Consider the following 6,214-nt stretch of genomic DNA (forward strand, 5'->3'; position numbering starts at 1 on the left):
CATCACACATCACACACAACATCATCACACATCACACACAACATCATCACACAACATCATCACATGTTGTGTGATGATGTGTGTGATGTGTGATGTTGTGTGATGATGTTGTGTGATGATGTTGTGTGATGTGTGATGATGATGTGTGATGATGTTGTGTGATGATGTGTGATGATGTGTGTGATGTGTGATGATGTTGTGTGATGATGTTGTGTGATGTGTGATGTGTGTGATGTGTGATGATGATGTGTGATGATGTGTGATGTGTGTGATGTGTGATGATGTGTGATGATGTGTGATGATGTGTGATGATGATGTGTGATGATGTGTGATGATGATGATGTGTGATGATGATGTGTGATGATGATGTGTGATGATGATGTGTGATGATGTTGTGTGATGATGTGTGATGATGTGTGATGATGTGTGTGATGTGTGATGTTGTGTGATGATGATGTGTGATGATGTTGTGTGATGATGATGTGTGATGATGATGTGTGATGATGTTGTGTGATGATGTGTGATGATGTGTGTGATGTGTGATGATGTTGTGTGATGATGTTGTGTGATGATGTGTGATGATGTGTGTGATGTGTGATGATGTTGTGTGATGATGTTGTGTGATGTGTGATGTGTGATGTGTGTGATGTGTGATGATGATGTGTGATGATGTGTGATGTGTGTGATGTGTGATGATGTGATGATGTGTGATGATGTGTGATGATGTTGTGTGATGATGTTGTGTGATGTGTGATGTGTGTGATGTGTGATGATGATGTGTGATGATGTGTGATGTGTGTGATGATGATGTGTGATGATGTTGTGTGATGATGTTGTGTGATGTGTGATGTGTGTGATGTGTGATGATGATGTGTGATGATGTGTGATGATGTGTGATGATGATGTGTGATGATGTTGTGTGATGATGTTGTGTGATGTGTGATGTGTGATGTGTGTGATGTGTGATGATGTGTGATGATGTGTGTGATGTGTGATGATGTTGTGTGATGTGTGATGTGTGATGATGTGTGATGATGTTGTGTGATGATGTTGTGTGATGATGTGTGATGATGATGTGTGATGATGATGTGTGATGATGTGTGATGATGTGTGATGATGTGTGTGATGTGTGATGATGATGTGTGATGATGTTGTGTGTGATGTGTGATGATGTTGTGTGTGATGTGTGATGATGTGTGATGATGATGTGTGATGATGTGTGATGATGTTGTGTGATGATGTGTGATGATGTGTGATGATGTGTGTGATGTGTGATGATGATGTGTGATGATGTGTGTGATGTGTGATGATGTTGTGTGATGATGTTGTGTGATGTGTGATGTGTGATGTGTGTGATGTGTGATGATGATGTGTGATGATGTGTGATGTGTGTGATGTGTGATGATGTGTGATGATGTGTGATGATGATGTGTGATGATGTTGTGTGATGATGTTGTGTGATGTGTGATGTGTGTGATGTGTGATGATGATGTGTGATGATGTGTGATGTGTGTGATGTGTGATGATGTGTGATGATGTGTGATGATGTTGTGTGATGATGTTGTGTGATGTGTGATGTGTGATGTGTGTGATGTGTGATGATGATGTGTGATGATGTGTGATGATGTGTGATGATGTGTGATGTGTGATGATGTGTGATGATGTGTGTGATGTGTGATGTTGTGTGTGATGTGTGATGATGTGTGATGATGATGTGTGATGATGTGTGTGATGTGTGATGATGTGTGATGTTGTGTGATGATGTGTGATGATGTTGTGTGATGATTTTGTGTGATGATGTTGTGTGATGATGTTGTGTGATGATGATGTGTGATGATGTGTGATGATGTGTGATGATGTTGTGTGTGATGTGTGATGATGATGTGTGATGATGTTGTGTGTGATGTGTGATGATGTTGTGTGTGATGTGTGATGATGTGTGATGATGATGTGTGATGATGTGTGATGATGTTGTGTGATGATGTTGTGTGTGATGTGTGATGTGTGATGTGTGATGATGTTGTGTGATGATGTTGTGTGATGTGTGATGATGTGTGATGTTGTGTGATGTGTGATGATGATGTGTGATGATGTTGTGTGATGATGTTGTGTGTGATGATGTTGTGTGATGATGTTGTGTGATGTGTGATGATGATGTGTGATGATGTGTGATGATGTTGTGTGATGATGTTGTGTGATGATGTTGTGTGTGATGTGTGATGATGTTGTGTGATGATGTGTGATGATGTTGTGTGATGATGTTGTGTGTGATGTGTGATGATGTTGTGTGATGATGTTGTGTGTGATGATGTTGTGTGTGATGTGTGATGATGATGTGTGATGATGTGTGATGATGTTGTGTGATGATGTTGTGTGATGATGTTGTGTGTGATGTGTGATGATGATGTGTGATGATGTGTGATGATGTTGTGTGATGTGTGATGATTATGTGTGATGATGTTGTGTGATGATGTTGTGTGTGATGTGTGATGATGTTGTGTGATGATGTTGTGTGTGATGATGTTGTGTTTGATGTGTGATGATGATGTGTGATGATGTGTGATGATGTTGTGTGATGATGTTGTGTGATGATGTTGTGTGTGATGTGTGATGATGATGTGTGATGTGTGATGATGTTGTGTGTGATGTGTGATGATGATGTGTGATGATGTGTGATGATGTTGTGTGATGTGTGATGATGTGTGTGATGTGTGATGATGTTGTGTGTGATGTGTGATGATGATGTGTGATGATGTGTGATGATGTTGTGTGATGTGTGATGATGTGTGTGATGTGTGATGATGTTGTGTGATGTTGTGTGATGATGTTGTGTGATGATGTTGTGTGATGATGTTGTGTGATGTTGTGTGATGATGTTGTGTGATGATGTTGTGTGATGATGTTGTGTGATGTTGTGTGATGATGTTGTGTGATGTTGTGTGATGTTGTGTGATGATGTGTGTGATGTGTGATGATGTTGTGTGTGATGATGTTGTGTGATGTTGTGTGATGTTGTGTGATGATGTGTGTGATGTGTGATGATGTTGTGTGATGATGTTGTGTGATGTGTGATGATGTGTGATGATGTGTGTGATGTGTGATGATGTGTGTGATGATGTGTGATGATGTTGTGTGATGTGTGATGATGTGTGATGATGTGTGATGATGTTGTGTGATGTGTGATGATGATGTGTGATGATGTGTGATGATGTTGTGTGATGTTGTGTGATGATGTGTGATGATGATGTGTGATGATGTGTGATGATGTTGTGTGATGATGTTGTGTGATGATGTGTGTGATGTGTGATGATGTGTGATGATGTGTGATGATGTTGTGTGTGATGTGTGATGATGATGTGTGATGATGTTGTGTGTGATGTGTGATGATGTTGTGTGTGATGTGTGATGATGTGTGATGATGATGTGTGATGATGTGTGATGATGTTGTGTGATGATGTTGTGTGTGATGTGTGATGTGTGATGTGTGATGATGTTGTGTGATGATGTTGTGTGATGTGTGATGATGTGTGATGTTGTGTGATGTGTGATGATGATGTGTGATGATGTTGTGTGATGATGTTGTGTGTGATGATGTTGTGTGATGTGTGATGATGATGTGTGATGATGTGTGATGATGTTGTGTGATGATGTTGTGTGTGATGTGTGATGATGTTGTGTGATGATGTTGTGTGATGATGTGTGATGATGTTGTGTGATGATGTTGTGTGTGATGTGTGATGATGTTGTGTGATGATGTTGTGTGTGATGATGTTGTGTGTGATGTGTGATGATGATGTGTGATGATGTGTGATGATGTTGTGTGATGATGTTGTGTGATGATGTTGTGTGTGATGTGTGATGATGATGTCTGATGATGTGTGATGATGTTGTGTGATGTGTGATGATTATGTGTGATGATGTTGTGTGATGATGTTGTGTGTGATGTGTGATGATGTTGTGTGATGATGTTGTGTGTGATGATGTTGTGTTTGATGTGTGATGATGATGTGTGATGATGTTGTGTGATGATGTTGTGTGATGATGTTGTGTGTGATGTGTGATGATGATGTGTGATGATGTGTGATGATGTTGTGTGATGTGTGATGATGTGTGTGATGTGTGATGATGTTGTGTGTGATGTGTGATGATGATGTGTGATGATGTGTGATGATGTTGTGTGATGTGTGATGATGTGTGTGATGTGTGATGATGTTGTGTGATGTTGTGTGATGATGTTGTGTGATGATGTTGTGTGATGATGTTGTGTGATGTTGTGTGATGATGTTGTGTGATGATGTTGTGTGATGTTGTGTGATGATGTTGTGTGATGTTGTGTGATGTTGTGTGATGATGTGTGTGATGTGTGATGATGTTGTGTGTGATGATGTTGTGTGATGTTGTGTGATGTTGTGTGATGATGTGTGTGATGTGTGATGATGTTGTGTGATGATGTTGTGTGATGTGTGATGATGTGTGATGATGTGTGTGATGTGTGATGATGATGTGTGATGATGTGTGATGATGTTGTGTGATGTGTGATGATGTGTGATGATGTGTGATGATGTTGTGTAATGTGTGATGATGTGTGATGATGTGTGATGATGTTGTGTGATGTTGTGTGATGATGTGTGATGATGATGTGTGATGATGAGTGATGATGATGTGTGATGGTGATGTGCGATGGTGTGTGATGTGTGATGATGATGGTGTGTGATGTGTGATGTGTGATGATGGTGTGTGATGTGTGATGATGATGGTGTGTGATGATGAGTGATGTGTGATGTGATGATGTTGTGTGATGTGTGATGTGTGATGTGTGATGATGTTGTGTGATGATGTTGTGTGATGATGTGTGTGATGTGTGATGATGATGTGTGATGATGTGTGATGATGTTGTGTGATGTGTGATGATGATGTGTGATGATGTGTGATGATGTTGTGTGATGATGTTGTGTGATGTGTGATGTGTGATGTGTGATGATGATGTGTGATGATGTTGTGTGATGTTGTGTGTGATGTGTGATGATGATGTGTGATGATGTGTGATGATGTTGTGTGATGATGTTGTGTGATGATGTGTGTGATGTGTGATGATGATGTGTGATGATGTGTGATGATGTTGTGTGATGTGTGATGATGATGTGTGATGATGTGTGATGATGTTGTGTGATGATGTTGTGTGATGTGTGATGTGTGATGATGATGTGTGATGATGTGATGTGTGATGATGATGTGTGATGATGTGTGATGTGTGTGATGTGTGATGATGTGTGATGATGTGTGATGATGTGTGATGATGTTGTGTGTGATGTGTGTGATGTGTGATGTTGTGTGTGATGTGTGATGATGTGTGATGATGATGTGTGATGATGTGTGTGATGTGTGATGATGTGTGATGTTGTGTGATGATGTGTGATGATGTTGTGTGATGATTTTGTGTGATGATGTTGTGTGATGATGTTGTGTGATGATGATGTGTGATGATGTGTGATGATGTTGTGTGATGATGTTGTGTGTGATGTGTGATGATGATGTGTGATGATGTTGTGTGTGATGTGTGATGATGTTGTGTGTGATGTGTGATGATGTGTGATGATGATGTGTGATGATGTTGTGTGATGATGTTGTGTGTGATGTGTGATGTGTGATGATGTTGTGTGATGATGTTGTGTGATGTGTGATGATGATGTGTGATGATGTTGTGTGATGATGTTGTGTGTGATGATGTTGTGTGATGATGTTGTGTGATGTGTGATGATGATGTGTGATGATGTGTGATGATGTTGTGTGATGATGTTGTGTGTGATGTGTGATGATGTTGTGTGATGATGTGTGATGATGTTGTGTGATGATGTGTGTGATGTGTGATGATGTTGTGTGATGATGTTGTGTGTGATGATGTTGTGTGTGATGTGTGATGATGATGTGTGATGATGTGTGATGATGTTGTGTGTGATGTGTGATGATGATGTGTGATGATGTGTGATGATGTTGTGTGATGTGTGATGATTATGTGTGATGATGTGTGATGATGTTGTGTGATGTGTGATGATGTGTGTGATGTGTGATGATGTGTGTGATGTGTGATGATGTTGTGTGTGATGTGTGATGATGATGTGTGATGATGTGTGATGATGTTGTGTGATGTGTGATGATGTGTGTGATGTGTGATGATGTGTGTGATGTGTGATGATGTTGTGTGTGATGTGTGATG

Source organism: Hemibagrus wyckioides, linkage group LG26 (genome assembly GCF_019097595.1).
Source record: "Hemibagrus wyckioides isolate EC202008001 linkage group LG26, SWU_Hwy_1.0, whole genome shotgun sequence".
NCBI classification, from domain to species: Eukaryota; Metazoa; Chordata; class Actinopteri; order Siluriformes; family Bagridae; genus Hemibagrus; species Hemibagrus wyckioides.